This window comes from Ischnura elegans, chromosome 2, assembly GCF_921293095.1.
Source record: "Ischnura elegans chromosome 2, ioIscEleg1.1, whole genome shotgun sequence".
Classification (NCBI taxonomy): Eukaryota; Metazoa; Arthropoda; class Insecta; order Odonata; family Coenagrionidae; genus Ischnura; species Ischnura elegans.
Genome location: NC_060247.1, coordinates 17,597,922 through 17,621,842, shown reverse-complemented (window position 1 = coordinate 17,621,842; position 23,921 = coordinate 17,597,922). Strand labels below are relative to the sequence as shown.

At 37.2% G+C, this 23,921-nt stretch overlaps 1 long non-coding RNA gene across 3 annotated transcripts in view; it reads right to left on the bottom strand.

Moving 5' to 3' along the window:
* LOC124174006 overlaps nt 1-23,921 on the bottom strand; it is a 284,348-nt gene that overhangs the window by 102,917 nt on the left and 157,510 nt on the right. The window contains exon 4 of one of the 3 annotated variants that reach the window (XR_006868832.1): nt 15,884-15,910. The exons of 1 other annotated variant lie outside the window; for it this stretch is intronic. This is a non-coding gene — a long non-coding RNA (uncharacterized LOC124174006). Of the gene's footprint in view, nt 1-13,606; nt 14,409-15,883; nt 15,911-23,921 lie in introns of those variants that run through there. One more of the 3 variants, XR_006868834.1, reaches the window with a different exon arrangement.

The following is a 23,921-nucleotide window of genomic DNA, read 5'->3' as shown; positions in this document are numbered from 1 at the left end:
TGAATGTACCTATTCATGATTTCCGGGTACACGCCAATATGAATAACCGCAAATCAAAAATATACGCATGATTTTATTACACAGGTACCACTGACGGTCAGATTATATTCTTCAGAGCCAGAGTAATTACAATTGCAAGCTTTTGTAGCAGTTCATGCGTTCTTTCAGAATTGGATTCCAGAGAGCAGTATCGCAATATAGGCCATGCATAATTTGACCCGGTAGAGAAAGGGAGAAAGTTTTCTTCAAAATTGAACACTCTTACAAGCATCATCTGGTATCGTCCTTTAATTCATGAACCAGTCTTTGACCGCAATAAAAAGGTGAAACAGTAATTTTTCACCAATTACAATTTAATTGAATTATCAAAAAAGAAATCACTTTTAGATGAGGTACTTACAGCCAGGCATACGCAATAGGAATGATTTCAGGAAATTTTGTCAGGGGTTTTCCTTTAGATTTCGATATAAAATTGTTACATTTAGCAAATAGATGGGGTATTAAATGCTGAGTTGAAAATAAGCGTGAAAATGACGTGAAAATGAAAGAAAAACATAAACATTTTCATAAATTAAAGATCTTTAATGAAAACTGTTATTTCGGGGACGTAAACCGTTTTTATGTTAGGAACTGAAGGAAATAAGTAAGAAAACCGAGATTTCCTAGCATCAAACAAAATAAAGTATTACTTATTCTGAGAAAATTTCTCCCCGGGCTGGTACAACTTTTGGATTTTCTGCCCCAACATGGGCATAAGCCTATCTATTAGCTCAAACATCACTTGTTAAAAGCAAAGTATTTATGTCTACGGAACAATTTGGGACAATATGTTAAAAAATAAACACGATATAAAATCATCGGCCTTGCTGTTGAAGAGATTAAAGGATTTCTTCTCGGGTTTCCTACCGGGTTAAATGTTCTATTGCCAACGTGTCGATTCTCGAGTGGGACTTCGTCATCATGGCAGATGGCTGACTAAGTACCATACTACACAGTGCCTACGGATGGATAATATAAAAAAGGAAGAATTTAAAGAGGATTAGAAGAAGAAAGGGTCTTATGAAACACTATTAAGAGAAGGAGAACCAGGAGGATTGGTGACACTTTGAATGGAATCGTGAAGAATATAAATAAAGAAATTTTGATAGAAAATCCCTAGAAAAATGCTCAGGAAAAAATGCACGACAAAAATAAAGAAGGATAAAGAAGAGAGTAAAACGGATGAGGCACGAGGAATTACGCCATCTAACATTAGATGTATTATATGCTATCCAGGGCTGAAGTCAATAAATCTCAGGATTGAACGACCAAAGTTGTGATGATCATCTCGGCCTTCGTCTGAGATCTTAAACAGTAGAAGAGAAAGTCAAGCCAATGCTTTTTGCATGCTGATGAAAAAATATTTCATGATTAATCAATTATTGGGGACAAATAACAAGATTTTTTCGAGCGATTAACCTGTGAATGCTTCTGTAACGAGAGTTTACCAAATAAGGGAAATTGATGGATGGAAATACTTTAAAATTGTTACTGAACGTATAATTTCATATTTATACTTTATTATGTATTATAAATATACCTGTTGAAAAACAAGTATTTCCAAGACACTTGCAGCAAATTTTTTTGGCGATTTTTCCAACCACTTCTTAGTGAAGGTTTCAATTGAAAAGGACATTGACTAACGTGTTATCGTTCAAGACTTGGAAATTCCTACTGTCTTATTTTTCCTAGAGGAATCACCAAATATTTCCGAGAAGGATGTAAACATCCTTTGGGGCAGATGTTTTCTTACAAAGTTCCCGTAACTCCGTCACCCATCTCCCCGTCGACCCTATGGTTCACAGCACAGTAACCGTTTCCTTATTTTAGACATCGCCTATTATTCCTTTCAGAGCTCTCACTTTCGACCATAAAAACTATAAGCATTCTCCGAAATATATACGAAAATATGTTCAAACTCCTATTTGCCCCAGCAAGGCGGTTTAAACCGTAATCGCAAGTCTCTGAAAGCGCATATTTAGAATTACGTCCATAAAATACCTGCGTATGGCGCTATGGTGGAACTGAAGGACACGAAATATTTTTTCCCCTGGAAACAGGATTTGACTTATTGGAACTGATTTGGACAGGCATGTGACGTCCGCAATAATCATCAAGAAACGCTTTCTGTAACCGAGTAAGTTTGTTGACGTTTCTTAAAATCCTCACTAATTATAGTTTCCAAATTGAATATACAGATTATCTTAAAAGAATATCTGTAACTTCATAATTGACATTTATAGCAATAGATTTTAGAGCCCTTTGAGACCATATGTTAACTCTCCACGCTAAAAACTACAAAACTGCCATGGTAAAGATAACAATTTTCCGCTTATGTCTTAAAATACACAATATATTTACGAACGTAAAGTTTCTAAAAAACATAAAAATAAAAAGTTCAAGCCACCTAAATTATTTTCTATAGATGAAAAGCACAGCCTAGAACACCTATTACACTGGAGAAAACCGCAATGGAATATGAATGTCTTCATTATTTCATTGTAACGGCCAAATTGAAAACCCGTAAATCAAAAAGATACAAAGCATATCATTAGACCGTTAACACTGAAAGCCAGTTCATATTTTTTTCATAGCCGGAGAGAGAGTAATTTCAATCACAAGCTTTTGTATCAGTCTACATGTGACATTTAAGCCTCTTCTGCAATTTTGGTGGTAATGCTCGCTAAATATATATGACCTATAATCTAAAAATTATTTATCATTAATTAAATGAGGTAAAGATAAGAGGGAAAATATCTCATTTTCATTATAATCTACATAATTATTAGATGTTATCACTACAATTACTATAACACTAAGCCAACTTATTGCAATTTCGTGTCACATCAGCGGTGAGACCCAATGTCAAGCGTATTGTGGGAAGATTTTCGGATGAGAAAGTAAAAGAAAGATGCTATTTCGCACTCGTCCGACCGCACTTTGAATATGCAGCGAGCGTATGGAATCCGGTGCAGAAAGGCTTAATCCGCGAACTGAATAAAATACAAAGGAAGGCTGCGCGTTTCGTCAAAAACTGCTACGTGCGAACAGACAGCGTTACCCAGATGCTAAGCGATTTAGGCTGGGAGCCGCTGGAGACTAGGAGGCTGCGCGCTAGGCTTAGATTGCTTGAACGATTGAGAATGGATATCTTTAAGAGCGACACAGAGAACATAATATTAGAGCCACACTATATTTCCAGGTCCAATAGAACCGATAAATTAAGAGATATGTTTTGCCGAAAGGATAGATGTGAGAATTCGTTTTTCCCCCGAGCCATAAACACTAGTCCCAACTTTGTTAGAGCACTTCATTTTTTGTGTGTATATGGCTGGTGTCCTAACGCCCCCTGCCATACGCCTTTTAGGCGGATTGCGGGGTATTATGTAGATGTACATGAATGCCTTTCTGATTCTTTCATCTTGGTTACTGACGTTCATTTAGAACCAACAGAACTCGGGTTAATCCTTTTTCCAAAGCAAACATTCCTCGTTTAGCGCCTGGTTCAGGCACCGGCACTCGCAGCTTGCACTCCGCGCCATCGTGGCCGGTGGGAATCCTAGATGAACAGGAAGCAATCCCACGGAGTAGGGGGTTACCCGCGTCATGCACCCAGTCCCAGGAAGATACCACTATCACCCAGGGGAGTTGGGGGTTAGTTGGTCGGAAGTGGTTGGGAGGAGTAATTGAATCTCGCTGGGAACGCGCGCTTCTCCCTTCTCTCCTCCGGATAGGAGTCGCGATACCCCTTGGATAAGGGGGAAAAAATACACACACGCCCGTTTACACGCACACATTTACACGCGAGACCCTGAGGATGATTTAGGAGTGTCTCGCCACTTTCTTCCCTTATACTACTCGCCCATCATGCCCCAAACCCTCCTCCCACGACCAGTGTGTCCATTAATAAAAAGAAAACGGGGAGAGATATAAAAAAAACCTGGAGCCATTTTCATTTTTCTCAATTTGCGTAGCCAGGGATGTTAAGAGGGAATCGCGAGGAAGGGAGGCGGCGAGACGCAGGATCAGGGTAAATATTGAAGGGGAAAGTTTCCTTCCGAAAGCCTCCGGTGCAATTATAGGTTAATGGAAACGATTTGTTACTGGATCTCGTTCCATGAGCCCGTCACTTGATACAAATGTAAACGCAGCTGAAATTTACGTGAACAAGCATCAAGATATGCAAGAAAGCACAAACAAAAAAAGTCTTTTACATACAAGCCTATCTTGTGTAACTCAAATGGACAGAAATTTACCAAAAATGTAGGAAACATGGCATCTGATGAGTTAGGATGTACCTTTTTTAGAGTTATGACGCCGAAGCAATAAAAATTTGATCAACGATACCTTTTTTACGGAATAAATTTTCTTGGAACCTCGCAGGAGGTAAATAAATATTCACAAATAATGTACTTAATACAACGTCTGAGCAGTAATGAAATAGCTGGGATGACCAAATCTTAGCCTTAAAATATTAGGAAATAAATACCTTTATAAAATATATATTTGTTGAGCATAGCAAGTAAAGATTAATTTAAATGTTTCTGCACCCTTTCTCCCGATAATAATGAGGAGTTATATTTATAATCATATTTGGAAAAAAATATAAATAAACTCGACTTACTGACATCTTTATGATATCTGTGAATATTCAAAAATACTCATTGTCTTAGGCATTAAAGCTAATTGCTTCATTTGCAATGAAAATGAGAGAAGAGTGTAAAAACTAACCGATAATTAAGAGTATTTTTCGAAGCAGCTGACCTTTCACCAAAATGAATAGAAGTCAATCAAGGAGGCTAGCGATCGCTTAAAAATAACATATAATATTTGTTCATTGCCGCCGACCTCAACCCGAAACGGTTAAAGGTCAAATAAGACAAAATGCAAATGGAACGGAAAAATAATCGGATTCACCGCACAGGATCGCTATATATGTTCTATATTTTCCTTTCAAGCTTTTACAGAACTGGCTGGAAATGCATAATCTACGTCTAATTTATGAAAATCAAATATCAGAACAAAATATTTCAGATAATCCCCTAAGATAACAAATACCATTCATCTAACTTCCGAAGTAGAATATAAACACGGAATAATTCTCTATATACTTGAATTTGTAATCACATACATGCATGGAAATTGAGATCATTCCACTAGGTAGATTACGGGTATTGATTGAATCGCAATAGGTAACGAATTTTCCTCAGATTTTGGGAACTCATTTGTCATGCACACCATAGATAAACTTAACCATTAAGAAAAGAATTTGGCTTCGCCGGGATTCGAACCCGGATCTTGCAACTGCCGATCAAGTATGCTACTAGTTACGCCACCAAGCCTTAACAGAGAACATACCTATCAATCGGGACATCCGAGTTCGGATTCCGGCTAAACCAGATCATTTCTTTAATAGTAATTTTATCCTTGATGAATATAACATTGCGCTGTGTGCATGGCTGCGTACAAAGTTACTTGTTCCATGCAATGTTTCACAGTATCAGTACGTGATTTAAAATTGTTAACAACTTCCCTGACTAGGCAGCATAATCAAATCCGAAATCCAATTTTATCCTCCGCCCTTTCGATACACTTGTCTCTACATACACATGTTGACCACTAATAATAAGAAAGGCGTTAATAGATTCATAGGCTTGATACGTAATTTTAAAGACACTCCTTAAAGATACCGTTTTTTAATAGAATTATGGCTGGTATTCCAACATATATGGGAAGAAAAGTAATAAACGGCACAACAAATTATTTTTTTAATTAGGTAAATGGAGAAGTTATTTTCATTGCTTACATCAATGTGTTACTAAATGTACACGAAATTCTGTGAACATATTCACTGCATGTATTTTTAATATAAGTAGAATAATTTTTTTCTTGTAAGAGCATTTCATTTAATAGGGGAAATTTCTTATGCGGGCGTATCCCATCAAAATCATCAATGCTGCTAAGCCCAACATAAACATTCAGAGTTTTCTACCCGGTTGATTTTCATGTCACTAACATACTTAAACGCATTAGATGGAAGAAGGGACTTCATAATCTCATTCTCCTTAATTAAGGCGTTTTATAGTGGTTTATTACTATTATTGTATAACATAAGATATAGTATGGGTAAACTTTTCTCGGGATTCCCACCGGGTTAATGTTTTTATAACGGCCAACGTTTCAAGTACCGTCTCGGCACTCACCATCAGGGCTGAATATTGATTAATTTAATGTTTGGTTGCTAAGTTTTGAGAAGCAAAAATAATTTGCCATACTAAAGGTTTTTGGGATCGCCTCACGATGGAAGCTATAGAAATTAAGCTGGAGAAAAATAACTTAAACGGAGACTCTGGGTATTCCATCAGTAATACTTGAAAACCCGTTTTGCAGAAGATTCTGGAAGTGAGGGAAAAATCGCGAATGCAAAAATCAAAAACTAAAGCCACCTACAGTCACAGAGATAGTCAATCTTGATGCAGTTGACCAAATTATTTCTAAATTTCAGTTAAAGAACTTCATTTATGTAAAAAGGCCACATAAGGAAATTAGACTGTTTAATATAGGTGCGATAAAAGAATTGGCATCGTATTTTATTTTATTATTTTTTTTAATATATATTTTTATATAACTAAATTTATTACAAGGAGACTTAGCAACCAAACATTAAATAAATCAATATTCAGCCCTGATGATGAGTGCCGAGACGGTACTTGAAATGTTGGCCGTTATAAAAACTTTAACCCGGTGGGAATCCCGAGAAAAGTTTACCCACATTATTCGCCGGGAAAGCATAAAATCATATTTCATAAGAAATAGTACTAACAAAAATGTTTTTCTCTTTTCTTTTCTACACATCCATCGCTTTGTGACACGTTGCCTATTTCTTTGTCAATACAATGCTTCTTAAATTTCTTGGTGGCAAGTTTACGTATTTAATAAATTTCAATAGCTTTTTCTTCTTCTTCAAATCTGTCTTCTAATCTGTGGTCATAGTTGCTATATACTCCGTTGCTTTGCTATACCTCACCCTCTTCCAAAGCCATTTTTTGGCTCACTGTCTTTGGATACTTCTTTCTTCCCCGTACATTTTTTGTGACATTATTTATGTGTTTCAGAACTTCTATTCACTCGGTGTGACTACAAAAGTAGCGGACTTCGTGATATTTAAGAATTCAATCAGACAAAAGAGAATCCATAATTTCCAATTAAATTTAAGCAAACATTCTCCAGCTATTATAACCATCTTTTTTCTTACGTTTATCATCGCATGGAAAAATAATTGCAAGCAAAGGACACTCTGTCCTCAAGGGTTGCTGAGACAGTCAATTTGTTCCAATTACGCTCTACATTACACCCAATGATAAAATACAATTTCACGTTAATCGAATGCAACCGTAAGTACGTATATTGGTATCGGATAGAGTGAGCTGTGTCGAAGTTTTGAAAAACATTCTAATAAATTCCTCCGCTCCTGCTTTTTAACGCCACTTCACGCTCTAATAAGTATTTCTAGTAAATTTAAATTTTATCAAAAATGAAGCGAAGTCTCAAATTTGATGAGCAATTGAAATGGATTCAAGACTAACCCTCGCTCAAGAGTTTGATTAGAAGAAGGACTCGGGTTTCTTTTATATTTGCCCTTCGATGGCAGGATAATACCACCTGTTGACTGCTTTGAAAGATATATTTGGACTCTGGAAACGTAGGACGATGACCCAATTAGTCGAAAATAAAAGCTACAGCTAATGGGCAATAAAAATGCAGCAGATAAATAGGCATAGACTATTTGATAAAAAGAAAAACAAAGACGCACCCACTCAACTGAGATTTAGACACATAACTATGTTGTGGCTCTTGACTACGTTTTTATTTATAACTGAATCCTTTTGGTCATTGAGGTTTGGTCATATAGTTTTTAAGTATTCGTCAAATTTTGAAACCAAAGTTTTGCTTTTTTGTCAGCGCATCCTCAGGACTAGGCTCAAGAGCATACAAGGAAACAATATTAAAGAAATAACAACTGTAATTGTGTAATAAGTTTTGCAAGTCTAATGAATCGGTGCATTTTTAACAATACTGGATAGCAAAATTAAGGTTCATCGTTCAAACATGATTTTCATTATCACAATATAAATCGTCTTTGTAAAAAAACGCAAACGCAATCTTGCATTTTTGACTGAAGTCCTCGTTGTACGACTTCTCTCTTTTAAAATATACATCGCCTCCTTTGGTCTACAAAGAACGAATACTTCGAAAGCTAACCTGAGTATTATTTTATAATACAAACAAGGATGTATTTTTTCAATGAAAGGGAAAGCTATCATTAAATCTGTAAATGTAACCCTCAATACACTGCAGGACCAAGTGACTTTGGACGCAGTCACGCGCACGAAATTTTTTTCATGGCGAACTTCATCCTTCGGTGTATTTAACTTTACACTCGTGCGCAATGAAAATAACTTCTCCATTTACCTAATTTAAAAAAATATTTTTTTGTGCCGTTTATTACTTTTCATCCCATATATGTTGGAATACCAGCCATAATTCTATTAAAAAGCTGTGTCTATAAAATTACGTATCAAGCCTATGAATCTATTAACGCCTTTCTTATTATTAGTGGTCAACATGTAGGTATATGTAGAGATAAATGTATCGAAAGGGCGGAGGATAAAAGTGGATTTCGGATTTCATTATGTTGCCTAGCCAGGGAAGATGTAAATTATTTCAAATTAATGATGTTGCACTTATTGTTAGCCCTGAGGATATTCAAATAATTGAGCTTAACATTGGTAGTAAAATGTGATGAATATTTGTCACCTACATCAATGAAATCAAGCAGAAAGCTTCGGATGTCAATATCCACGGAGAAAAAATTAGTATGCTGCGATTTGCTGACGATATAGCAGTCATAGCCGAGACAGAGAAGGATTTGAAGAAGACGTTGACAAACATGGAAAGGACAATGGCCAGATATCAGCTGAAAATCAACAAAAAGAAGACTAAGATATTAGTTTGCAGTAAAAGAGAGGAGGCTAAAACAAACATCAACCTAGGAAAGCATAAGCTTGAAGAGGTGAACGAGTTCTCTTACCTGGGAATGGATGCGATGGACGGAGCAAGAAAGAAATACACAGTAGAATAGCGCAGGCGAAGAGGGCTTTCTACAAAAAGAAGAATCTTCTTACAGCTGAAAATACCAGCATAGAAGTAAGGACACAATTCATCAGATGCTACATATGGAGTATGTGTCTCTATGGGAGCGAGGCTTGGACGTTGACAGCAGCAGAGAAGTCAAGAGTGGAAGCATTCGAAATGTGGTGCTACCGAAGAATGATGAAGATAAAATGGATTGACCGTGTGAGTAACCATGAAGTGCTAAGGAGAGTAGGAGAAAAAAGAAGCCTCCTAAAAACATTTAGCAGAAGAAGGGACAACTTAGTTAGCCACATTTTGAGGCACGATGGTCTGATGAAGACAATCGTTGAAGGACAAGTGGAAGGGAAAAAGGGCAAGGGACGGCCTCGAATGAGTTATATCAGACAGGTTATAAAGGATGTAAAAGAGAATAAATATGTAGCTATGAAGAGATTAGCGGATAGGAGAGAGAAATGGAGAGCTGCGTCAAACCAATCTTAGGATTGTTGACTGATGATGATGATGAAACCATCAAATCACAGGTACACATTCCAATCATTTATTGAGGGTTATATACACCAAAGGATGAAGTTCGCCATGAAAAAATATATGACTTGGCCGGGATTCGAACCCAGATTCTTCCGATTACCGGTCAGGCGTATTAGCCAGTTCCACCACCAAGAGCAAACTTCGGGATGGGTTTTACCGAACAAGATGTTGACCTCAAAAGTCCACACTGTGGCACATGTGGCGAAGGTCGTGCTTACTAAGCCACTGTCGGGGTGAAAACTCTTTTTCTTCACTCTTATTTTGTCGCTGGTCTGCGAGGACGAATTTCAAAGCACTGCAGGAACAAGTGACATTGTACGCAGTCACGCGCACGGGTGCAAAGTTAAATACACCAAAGAATGAAGTTCGCCATGAAAAAAATTTCGTGCGCGTGACTGCGTCCAAAGTCACGTGGTCCTGCAGTGTATTGAGGGTTACATTTAGAGATTTAATGATAGCTTTCCCTCTCACTGAGGGCCATCCTGGGTGGGTGCCGCAAATAGTTGGTTGGCCGTGCGGTCAGTGAAAGCAGGAGGGTGGGGAGGTGTTCAGAGGTTCACGTCGAGTGTTGTCCGGATGCTCAAACAGTGTAAGGAGCGGCTCCATTCGAGGGAGGAGTCTCGCGTTGAATCATTAATGGCGATCGCAATTGCTATTTAGCTCGCAGACTGACAGATGTGGATGAATTCAGTTATTTGGGAAGCAAGATAACTAGTGACGGGAGAAGCAAGAAAGAAATCATCAGCAGAATAGCCCAGGCGAAGAGAGCATTCCACCAAAAGAAATACCTGCTTACAGCGGGAAACTTAAATATGGAAGTAAAGAAACAATTTATAAGAACCTACATTTGGAGTATGCTCCTATACGGAAGTGAGGCATGGACAATGACCGAAGCGGAGAAAGTAAGGATGGAGACCTTCGAAATGTCGTGCTACAGAAGAATGATGAAGATCAAATGGATCGACCGAGTTAGTAACAAGGAAGTCTTAAGAGGAGTAGGTGAGAAGAGAAGCTTCATGAAAACCTTAACAAGAAGACGGAATAACCTTATAGGCCACATCTTGAGACATGATGGTCTGATGAAGACAATCGTCGAGGGACAAGTGGAAGGCAAGAACGGAAAAGGAAGACCTCGAAGTAAATATATGGAACAAGTAAAGAAGGATGTAAAAGAGAAGAAATACGTAGGTTTGAAAAGATTAGCTGATAAGAGAACTGAGTGGAGAGCTGCGTCACACCAATCCTAGGATTGTTGACCTGTGACGATGATCAGCTCACTCGATGCGCTACGCTAGACCAATGACGATAGTTCTTCTCTCCAGTCGATGAATTGGCTTACAAGAGGCTGATAACCTTTGCAAAAGCTTGTTTGGTCGTTTCCTGTGTGCTCGTTTGGTTTAAAATCAATAGACGGTATGGCATTTAATTACATAGTAAGAACATTTCTCACTTCTAGCAACGTAACTATTTTTTTGAAATCTTCTCGAATCTTCCTCCACTTTTAGATTTTTCCCTTCCTATTCTAACAAAGCCTAATTCCAATTAATGATCTCAGGTATCAGAAGTGATGGAAGCTGTAAATACATTTTCTCAGAAATAGGCATTGTCCACGGTGGAATTATTTGATACGGCCACCGAAATAGCGAGGTAGATAAGGTGGAAGGTGAATAAATGTGAACTACAATGCCTCTGATAAATATGACAGCTTAACTTTCAGCAGTCAAGGGTCCACAGGTGCCCTGCTCGTAATATGTACGCAGGACACGCACGAGTAAATACGATCCGCAAGAGAAATGAATTGTTGAGACCAAGAGTTTACGGATGATATGCACGGCTAATTAGCTGATTGCTTTCCTCTTCCTCATTCTAACTGCCCACACCCATTTGCCCACTTAAATTTAGCACATTTTGAACTGCCCAGGCGTTGAGTATCCACTAAGTCCCGGAAAACATACTCAATGTTGCAATAAATCGACAGAATCAACTTGGATAAAATTTGCAAATTCCCTTGAATAACGCTCATATAAATAACTGAATTATATAACTAGCGTATTATGCAGCCCAGATGGTACACCTATTTTTCGATATCATGCGTGTAGCTTTAGACGTTAAAAACGTGGTGCACTCAGGAAAATTAACCGAGTCTAACATATTCAAGACTAGAAAAAATGTCAAAACAGGTGTTACTGAAGTAATAGATTTTTCCGCAAGAATATATATGTGACTCTTATGATGAAGAAGGAAAGAAACAAAATGTATACTATATAAGTTAGTGATGGGCATATTCACCCAAAATAAGGTCGACCAGACCGTGTATAAGATATAAGCAGCTGAGCTACGGAATGTTTTAAAAGGAGCGAGGCTTGAACTTGGATATTCGGTCGGTAGCTCTTCTTTAGGCGGGCAATTTCGTTCATAAGAAATGAAAGAACGCGCGATCCTAGTGCCTGCGTTCTTAAAATATCTTTCCCTCCTTTCATAAAGAGTCAGCCTTTCAGCATTCCGGGCTATTTGGGAACATTTTGAATCTCGTGGTGGTTTTAACGATGCTTCTCCGCTAACAGAACGGCCCCTCAACATAAATATTTACTCGCTTAGCGGCTGGCCGCGGACACTTACCGAACCTTCACGTGAATAAAAATGAACATGCTCCTGTTATCACTACATTTCTGCTTATTTATACCAGTGAATAGAAAGTCATCGGTGGATGAGGGGGGAGGGTAAATTCGCTATCCAATCTTTGCCGGATAATCAATGAAACGATGTTCTTCACCTCTAGTTTGCAAGGATGGGAAAATGTCAACCTAGCATCCGAATGATTTAAAGTGAATTTAGCCCTTTCTAAAACAGATAATATATTTATGCCCATTTATTTTGCGTTTTGCAGTGAAAAGGAAATTATCACGTAATAACTTCGGGTTCACATGGTGTGGTATGAAAATACGACATGACCATGAAAATACTTTCAACCACTAATTTTATATTTTTTACTAATGTTTAGCGGCAAATATAAATCAGTGAGACAGAGAAAGAAAGAAAACGATACGAAAAACCAAAATGCACAAAACAGTTGTGTTTGTGGAAGTTTTAATTTAGTCTAAATTTAAACTTCCACTTTACGCTAAAAAATATCGTACACTCAATTGAACTAAGAGGCTGATAAAGTTTTTTTTAATAGCCATAAGTTGTGATAGAGATGTGATTTGAAATTTATTGATTACTAGCAGGCCACCCGGTGTTGCTCGGGAAGTAAAGAACCCAGAGAAGTGGGAAACTTCGAACTGGGAATTCATGGTCTCATGGCAGGATTTTTAGGTAAAAGAACAAAGCAGGTCTGATGGTGGTATACATGTATAACTGCAAACAATGGAAACATGATTTCTGTGTATCGCGCACAGGATGAACTTACGCAATCCCAGAAAAAAGTTTTGCCCCAAGAGTATTAATAGATTATTAATAGTCAAGGATTTTGTCTACCCAGCAGAATTAGCAACCACAGAAGTTACATGTCGTGACGTAACTAATGGTAATGAAATAAGGACGCTAAGGACGCGCCGGACAAAACCAAAAGTAGCACCACGTGATTTGGGAGCATGAAATACACCTACGAACCAACTTTGGTTGATAAACAAAAATCCTCTTTAATATATATATGATAAAAAAAGTACAATGAATTAAAAAAATTAATGTTTACTGTTTGTATAGGTCAACATCGTTCACAGCATTTTCCTCTTTCAGTCATATACCACATCCCCACACACTTACAATAAGTTAGTTATTTTTTATTTGACCACCAAAATATTTAATAGAAATAATTTATAAGGCAAAAAAAGTTTGCCGGGTCAGCTAGTTTTGGGTAAAAGTGAAATGATTGTTGTATTACCTTTCATGGACTCTGCCTTGCCGCTATCTCCTTTGAACAAGCACAAACTCACGAATTATAACAGTTATTTCTTGCGGGAAAACTCCGAAGTCAGTTACGGTAGCCACCACTCGATTAAATCTCCATGAGTCCTAAGTCTCACTCACGAAATATAATGGTGGGAAGTAGATCCAAGTCACCCAGCAGAGCAAATTGAAAGCTATTCACAGTCAAACGCCTCGTGCCCCAACGGCACTTATTACATTTGCCGCCTCGTTAAGGCGCTCCACTGCCTCTTTCTCTCACCTCTCATAAAACTTTGCAGCGAGAGCTGAACGCAAGCGCTTAGGATGGCATGGCAGAAGAGGAAGGGAGTGTGGGTATAGGGGAAGGCGAGAGGGTGATATAAGTGGAACGTGATTGCTATCTATCAAAGATAGATTTAGGACACAATCCCTTTACTTAATTTGGCCTAGACCACTATATACTCAAATGATCGTATTAATATTTTGGTACGAAAATAAAATCAATATAAATTGGTAAGTGCACTTCTGTAGAGACCGGATTATTATTTAAAAACAACTTCACAACAAGGTGTACTCAGCATTAAAAGTGAGTTGAGAAGAAATACAAGCGAATAATTCGCGCAGAAGAGAAATTAAAATTATGATGGCCTCATTCATTAAATAAAACGGAGACGATACATAGAGATAAATTTTAGCTACGCTTAATGTTGCCCATGATTCACAGTACTCTTACATGCCTATGGTATAAAAAAATGCTTCCTAACGTGAAACGGTCAACGAAAACTGTAGCGTGACGAGTGGACAGATAACCAGCGTATGATAAAGGCGACTAGGGGGACGAAGACGTCGGGCGAATCACATTTGAGCGATGAGGAAGTTTCTGTTATCCATCGGCAAGATGGAGGAAGTGGTTTCGGGGGCTTCTCGGAAGACAAGAGAGGATGGCGGAAGAACGGTTGAGGCAATCAAGGAAGTCCCAAGTCCTTGGAAGACGGATGTGAGGGGAACTGTACACTTGAGGATGTTTGCTAGCTTAAGATGCAAAAAAATGCATTTTTTCCTTTTCCTTGGTTGAAGTTGCTCTGCGGTGACATTAATAACAATGAAAATAATGAATTCGATCCCTTGTAATTGTTTTGGAAGTTTCGTTGAAGGTCCATCGACGGTTGTATTAATTGTTCCTTTTATGAGATAACTTTCATTCTGTGAAATTATGGATTTAACTTAATTTTTACTACGATAATGTTATGTGTAGCATGCGAAAAGGCTAAATGATTGATTTATTACCCAGTTTATTACTTAAATTACGAGGTATATTGTAGTAGTAAAAATGTATGCAACATAATATAAATAAAAAAATAAATAAAAACTATTTAACCATTTCGTGACGGTGGAAATATCTCCTATGCATGTATAGACTCTGGAAAGACTTCATGTTTCTCTGTACAGACCATATCATAAGAATAGTACACTACCGCAAGAGTACTCTACCTTATCCCCAACCTTTTAGCCCTTTTCCCGAGGACCACGCCATAATCTCTGACTTCGAAGAACCTTCAGCTCAAGATATTGTCAATATACTAGTTTGACTAAGCTTGAATTTATGGAGTAATAATAAACTGTTGATTAATAAATCAATTATTTATGTTAAAAAGTCGTTTCAAATCCTTCTAACGAAACTCTTGAAAACAAATGTAATGAAATACTGATTTCAAATCCGGTGATGATGATTTGCGCTTTGATTACACGTGCGCCCTCGGCAAACTACATTTCCTTGAAATTCATTGCTTGAGATAAAAATTATTTTCTTAGAAAAGCTCAATTTCCACCACAAATATGAATTCTTGGCTATAATTTGAGAAATAATCCCCACCACAAGCATACAATACTCGCTTGGGACTTCTCTGGAACATCGTTAACCTGCATATTCCATCAACAGTTTTCAAGGAAAAATTAATATTCTCTTTATCTATCAAATTCCAAAAATGCAACTTTAAAATTTAGATCCTCTTCAGTTCAGCCTCAGTAGTTCATGCCTTTGGCTCTGTTGTCGTACAATGCTACCTCCTTCTCAGTGCCGATAAAAAATTGGATATCACCTAATTTGGAAACGAAATGTGAGATGTGTGTGGCGTCACTCTGTGTTGTGTCATGTATCAAAGTATTTCACACTTAAAAATACTATCATCGTGCAAAGAAAAAAATCGTACGACAAAAAAATGTTCAAACATCCTGAGAATCAAAAATAAAAAAAACAGAAAAATAAATTTACCTTCGCCGATACCGGTTCTACGCCCAGCTGTGAAAAAAAAGACGAAAAGTATTATTTTGTAGCCATAAAAAGGCTAAATAAAATAAAGCCAATAAAAACATTATGCATGTGAAGATCGAAACATTTGAATAACTAGCATTGGATTAATGCCTATTGTAGGTAAATTGTAAAGTTATTGGTAAAATGATCTCCTTCAGATTAGAATATCCGTTAAAAGTGATGCTAGAAAGTCGCTCCAAATTTGTAAAAACCCTCTCAAAGACAATGTGTTCAATTCCTATATCATGATTTTTGTAAAAGCAGCTTATAAATAATTGGCAAAAATAATGAAAAATATAATGACCCCGGAGTTTTATGTCCATGAGAACCCAAATGCACAGAAGATCTTAGGTGCTTTAGCCCTACTTATACTAATGTTATTTTGGGTCACGAAACCTAGAAGCGCTGCACACGGGAGGAGAAAAGAAAGAGACGCTAGTATCCGTCGTCCATTCTCTTGCTTATAATAAATCTTTGAAGTATATATACGTCGATTAATTTTTGCTATGTCGTAAAACCCTGAGGAAGATAAAATATTTACTAAATGTTGGCCGAGAATGAAATATATATTATTATTTACCGGCTCTCGAGAAAAATGATAACATGAATATAAGGCTCCGTGGTCTTTGATGAAAAAAACTCCCGTCACCTCTCCTTTTCACATGAAATTTTGGCATACTTTCATTAGGGAATACAGTTAATTTCAAGGTAGCAATATCAGATCATGATTCCTTCTTCAAACGAACGACAGAAGCAGAACAGAGCCTAAAGAAGATGTTTCTCCCTATTCAGACATTCAGACAACAAAAGTCAGCTGTTTAGTTTCATTGTAGTAATAAATGTCGGTGATAGAATTATCTTACTACAACCATTCCTTTCTCACACGAATTTTAAAGGGTTTAAGCGAATCAATAATACTAGCGGTAGTTATTCAATAATGCATCGCCAAAAGCCGACCCCAAAGGAAATATGTTGTGAGTGATCTTATACCGCCAACGTGTCTGCCTACACCCATTAAGGAATTCATACTTTTACAGCGGTATATGATAAATTTTATACTGGAGTTACAATAATTTTAAAGTTTTAAATGGTTAAATAAAATAAGCGCCTAAGTCTTACAGTTTCCACAAAAACTTATGCAGTGCCACCTTTGCTAGAGGTAAATAAAATATTTTTTGTAAGTGCTTAAATACAAACCAAACGAAATGACGGATTAGAAATATATTTACGATTCGAACGAAGTTCACGAGCAACTACCACACTAACCTTGTCCACATCTTTACACTGAAGAAAGGTAAAATTTCCCATTAACTACCTGTAATTAATATCGCCGAATCTCCAAAGGTCTCTCTTATAGCAGGTATTTTTTGAGTGCTTAGCCGTTCACAATTGCCTTATTCGCACCAATTTGCAAAATCTTCAGCAACCGTTGGCCTCCATTTGCATTGAGTTAAGAACAGGAATAAAGTAAAAATTAAGTAAAAAAATATGAAACAGTGATTAGTTTAAACACTGTTTACAAAGGTTAACTATGTGTTACTTGGCTTATTACGATCCTAATCCATAAATTAAAATTCCAACAATCATAGCTTCAATCGTACATTAATCACTGAAAATATTTATGAAGGCTCTTGCGGTGGTTCTTAAAAATATCGGTATAATTCTACATTCCGAACTGTTGGCTAAGAGGCAAAGAAGGATCTGAAAGAGAAGAAATACGTTCGCGTGGAAAAATTATACGAAAGGATAATTGAGTGGATAGTTAAAACCAATCTTAGGATTGTAAACGTGTCTAGTGGCAAATATCGTATATTTAAATATAAAAGGTATCATTAAAAATGTTAGGCATCACACTCTCCTCACTATTGACTTTTCAAGCATTACGTTGATATTTCTTCCGAGTGATATTCTATCGTTCATTTTAAACGGGGCATCTACATAAATCCAAATTTTAAACTAAAAAACTCCAATATTGCTCTATTTCAAATATAATAGTCTAAAAATGTGACATTTTACCCACTGAGATTCTTTTGCAGGGTCTGGCACGGAAGGATCGTATCGATATGGAGAAGCTTGCGTTTGCTTTGGGAGAACATGTTAAGAGGATCGCAGAGGCTTTAACGTCTTGGTCGACAGAAGCATCCCATTCAACAATCTAGCTACGTTCGATGGCGATGCTCATTTAAATGTAATTACAGCTGAGTGTCGTTGGCTGGTATCAATACCAACCGTCGCTCTATCGCTCCTCGAGCAACGCAGAAGAACACACCGGCTTGCCAGAGCTAAGCTTCTTGCGCTGCATCGTGCAGGTTTGGGTTTGCGAAGGCCTCGTTTCGAAGGCTCAAACCAGGCACTAAGTCATTACAGCGTTTGAAATGCACGCCCTACGTACAGATGTCGGTAAGAGCATTCTGTGGGTCATAAGGGCCCTTGCCGCAAGAGGGATACAGCATAATCGGGAAATGTGTTTGTGATGACTGATTCTCAAAAACAGAAAGATACATTTTCGCACGGAGGTCAAATGGATTTATGCAGAAAATTACTGCGACGCCTGAATGCCATTCTGACAGATCGAGACCTGAGGACTTCCAAGAGGAAGGCAATGCATATTTGCTGTCTTTCCGAACATATTCGATGCGACGCACGTTGTTTAAACATTACTTCCTCCCTGCTATAACTCATTATTTGTTTCTATGAATTCCTAGAAATTTTCTGCAGTGGATGTTACTCAAATAATTGCTATATAAATGACTTACTTGAAAAAAACAGTAGTAAAATATTCGATATAGGCAATCTATTAGACCACGAAGGGGTATTACTTTAGAAGATGCAGAAAGAGTATACTCAATTAAGTTATGAATGAAAGCAGAATGGATGTGATGAAACTGAAAAAGATGATAGTCTAGAATGGTGGAAGAAATCAAATAATCAAGTTAGGCCATGTGAAATAGCCGCATGGATGACTCCGGGTGCTAAAATTGGAATGATGGTAATTGCAATCAAAAAAGCCAAGATTGAAACGACTCCAGGTGCAAACAACCTGCTCTCTATGCATACTCATCAAAGCTTTCAGAACATTAAAGAACAATCATCACCAGCAATATTCATGGAGCTGCATTAGAGGACGTCCACTGAGATCACATGAGGTGATTTTGGCGATTTTTTTCTTCCTCTCCCCTTAGTGAGAAATCGTGATATTTGGCTCGACCCCCTCCCTCCCTCTAATCTCACGTAAGATTGTTTAAAATTCGTATTTTATGTTCAAATACGTTAATATATGCCTCATTGCGTTGGGTTTATTAAAAAAAATTGTTAGAGAATGCCTTGAGGTTTCTTTCCACCCCAGAAAACAACCCTTAGCATGAAAACCTAGTTTCTGTTACCACCCGGAGGAAAATCACGTTGCGCCGTTCTTTGTTGTTGGGCGAGAGGTTTAAGACATAACAAAAAATAGGGATTTTTAAATAAAAATTTAATTCAAAATGAGAAAAAAGGTTTTTTTTATCAGCCTTCAGAATGAGCTTCGGCGGGAAGAGAGAATGGCTCTAAGTTTCTTTCCACCCCATCGATTCGACTTCTCGGGATTGGACCGCTTTTCTTCCCCGCGTCTTGCAACGGTTCCTCCATTTAACCCTCCAACCCGCGTCGCCGCCGTACATCCCAGACTTAAGGCCCCCGCCGAATAAATCTTCCGCGCCGACGATTCCCGTCCTGTTTCCACTTTTAGCGAACGCGACCGTGGTCACTACTCCTGTTTCCCTTTTGTACGCTATTCCCGAAACCTCTATTCAGAGAAAAGTTTCCGTCGCCCTTCTGCTCCGCGGAGCGAAAGAGATTTTAGAGAAAGGAAGAACAGCTATTTGGAATTCTGGCGGGAACATTCTTTTTTATCGAGAGGATTTTCTCTTCTTCAATTTACGTTGCAGCCTCGCACGGAGAATAAGGATCATTATGGGATAATGGCTGGTTCTCTTTGAGAAACCCAAAGATAGTCGGTCGATTATTTGAATTCGATTCCGTAGGAAAAGGTAACATTTGTCGAGTAATGCTCTGAAAAAGCGGTTGCGGTTTCTTTGGCTTTTCAAGCATTGGTTTCTAATGAAATTACAATGGACTTTAAGTTCCCAAATACACAGGAACATGTCAAAACCATCACATTGGGAAAAATGTATGGAAAGGGTCTACAACGAAGGCAAGGCATGCTAACAATGATTCAAGATGAGTTTTATGGCCATAGGTAAGGAAGACGATACTAATAGGGAGATATGGTACTTTAATTTTGGTTAAAAAGACTGATGGTGATAACATTTCTCACTACTTCTTGCAGGAACTGGTAAATCCGACTTATTTTTCAATTAACTACGACATCATTTCACATATCTTCGTATATTTCAAGCATGCATGTGTACATATGTATGCTTGAAGAGCGCTCTCAGATTTTTCTAACCTTTAGTTTTTGCTGTATGTCCCACGAAATAATTCTAGACACCACAACATACTTTAGCGTTTTTCGACGAAGGAAACAGTTGAGAAGAAAAAGGCACAAACATTTCCGCAATTCTACATTTGGATCGCACACGGAAAAAAACTGAAATATATGAGGAAATGACGGATTCTACTCAGGGAGAACCATGCCCTATTGGAAATCTGTTTTTCGTTACCAACGTCGTTAAGGTAACAGCAATGTTATTTTTTGCGAGCGTAGGAGAAAAATAAATGCGGCAAATTTAATAATAAAGGATGGTTATTTATATTGTATGGTCACATTGAGTAGGACACATCCATATTCAGCCATTTATTACTTCGTATCTTGGGATAGTTTAGTGTACAAAAACGTTCTTCTTCTTTTTAAAAAGAAATGAAAATGATATTAATAAAAATTAAATTTCAAACGGGCAGTGATATTCAAAATAAATATACAACGAAATATATAGTGCAAAATTCGTATTTATCATCGTGTTTGAGAAAAAGAACTATCCCTTTAGCCTTAAAAATGGTTAAAAAGTGTCGCAAAGATAAATATTTCCGGCAAAAGCCTCGCATTTCACCAAATTAGAGAAAACGTTGGTTAAATCCATTCATTTAAGTGCCAATTCATTAATTAAACGTCAGCACATTCGCTTTAAACGACGTTTTACCAGTCAAAATAGCTTAATAGTTCCCTCGCCCTAATTATACCATAATAAGGTATCATAAAAGAGGACGAATGGCCAGTCTTGAACCATTTCGGGGCTTTAACTCATAAGTATGTGACACGCTTCCTCAAACGTTCCTGGAATTCCTGAATATTTCTCAAGCATCCACTTGCGACCGTAATAACTTTGAGAGCCCCGAAAATAGAGAAGATTCCATTCTCACACCCTTAAAGTGCTCCCACTAAGGCTGCTTGTACTAATTGCCACCCAAGGATATCAGGCCCAGCGTATCAGGAGCATAATAACTCAGCAAGAACCTCACCATTTGCATCCATGCTTCCATGTTGCTGGTGTTCCTGTCTACAAAGATTCTGCAGATGAAACTAACGGCGATTAGAAATTCCATTTCATGCATTAAATTTTCGCTGAATCGCATTGAAGGTCACTTATCGGAACTATATAAAATTAACGATGAAAGATGCATGTACATTATACAGTATCATAGTATTTTTATTTGTATGTAACCAATATGTCTTTCACCATATTGCGGGATATTCAGGCGAAATGAAATATTTTATAATTGCAATAATTGTTACCCTGATGACTGGTAAGTTTCTAACAAGATTTTTTAAAAGAAAAGTTAAATAAAGAAAAGATCACTATAAAAGTATATCAAACAAGATTTGGAAAAAAATCTACAAAAAGTGGAGGGCAGGTGTATGGTTGCAGTGAGTAGAGTGCTTTAATACTGATCGAAGGGTCTAGGGTTAATCCTAAATACACCCTCAATCCATAATCCTCGAACTGGGAGGACGCCTAGAGAAAGGAACTTGGCCCCTGAACATGTGAATTTCACGCACCGGTGGCTTAGTCCGCGGAGAGACCCAACTACACCTATTCAAACTAAACCTCAGGTTGAGAGTGTGTCAAATATTGCCAATACTATTTTTTAATATTTTTTACAAATTGTAGATAAGGGTTGTGCGTACAACGTTTCAAGTGAGTGAAAAATCAAAGAATTAAACAAAATCGAATTTGAAGATTAAATTTTTATAAACAAAATCATATTGCTTAAATTTCACGGTAAAAATCTACTAATAAACCTTATTGAATTCAAAATCTTGCGAAAATGTGACAGTTTTTGCCTTTCAATTATCCGTATTTCCCTGATTTCTATAGATACGGCTTCTAATGCGAAGGAGCTTCCGTAGAATTACAGGAATTGCATGCATTGCAATATCTTGTATGCTGTTGGTTGAATTGCAGAAAAACTTTAGTGTTTTCATTTTCTAATCAAGTGAAGAAGATTTGCCAATAAAATTGGTGACCTTCGTGGTCGTATTCAGGTGGAATGACTCACCTATATTTCAATTTGTGTTCTAAATGTGACATTTTTTTCCATAGACTCACTAAAAGAGGAAGATCTACCTTCACCTGTTCATGCAAAAAATCAATTAATTTTGATTCTTATCCAAAAATGATTTATTCAATGGCTAAACATGAACATGGTTATAAAGTGATTATGAAAATAAGAATCAAATAGATAAACTACGAATTGCTGGTCAAACTCGCTTTTACTAAACAAATCGAGTGATGAAATCGCGGCAATTGATGAAATCAATTGATTCGGCTTTAACTTTATGAAAATCCATGTTGAAATGAAAAATAAACAGCCTTGGTAACTTTTCACTGGAAATACTTGGAACTGGAAATGTTATCAAGGTTGTTTACTTTTCATTTCGAGGTAAATGACTGTTAAATTATGTTATCATTTGAAAATTTGGACTGAAAAATTTTACCGGCAATAGTACTTTTGTATCCTAAAGGTAGTTAATTAATTTAGGCCGCTAAAAAGTAGAACACTATGAGAAAAATTACTACAGCAATATCAAAATATAGGTGAGCTATTCCACCGTAATACCACCACGTAGGTCACCGATTTTATTGGCAAATCTTCTCCACTAGAAAACGAAAACACTAAAGTATTTTTGCAATTCAAGCAACGGCTTACAATATATTGCATGCAAATGCTGTAATTTTATGGAAGTTTCTTCACATTAGATGCCGTATCTCCGGAAATCAGAGAAATGCGGAAATAGCAAAGGCAAAAAATGACACAAGATTTTGAATTCAATAAGGTTTATTAGTAGATTTACAATGAAATATAAGCAATATGATTTTTCTTTTGAAAATTTAATCTTAAAATTCGATTTAGTCCAATTCTTCGATTTTCACTCATTTGAAATGTTGTAGTCACAACCCTTATCTATAACTTGAAAAAAATGTTAGTTGCAATATCTGGAAAAAAACATCTTTTATTCAAGGCGCCGGGTTTCCCATCGCAGCGGCGCCCGGCTCTTTGCATTAAACGCCATAACTCGCATAATATGGAAGATAAAATACACGAAATGACTCCTTTTCGAGGTCTTGCTTCGAGAAAGATTTTGAAGCGTTATTTTGTGAAAATTTGAACAAAATTATAAGGTTTTTAATTAATTAAAATTTTCAATTCGTTTCTATCCTCTTTTCATCCAGCTATTATATTTTTCTTGCATACCCTTCATCATGTTCAGAGATACATCTTATACACACATATGACGCCCAACAGCAGCCAACTGCCCACTGCGCTGAACTTGAAGCAGCCGGATCTACAGATATTATGCGAGCGCCACATTTACCATCTTTTTTCCACTAATTCTTACTTTATACCCAAAGTACTTTTCCGTACACTCCAGGTAAAAATATTAGCTGAAAACGAAATGATGAGTTGAAACTCCCAGAATTAACGGAAATAAAACAAAATAATAAAGTTCAAGCGAACATACGGCGAAGGAATTGAAAACTTGCCGCAAATTTACATATAG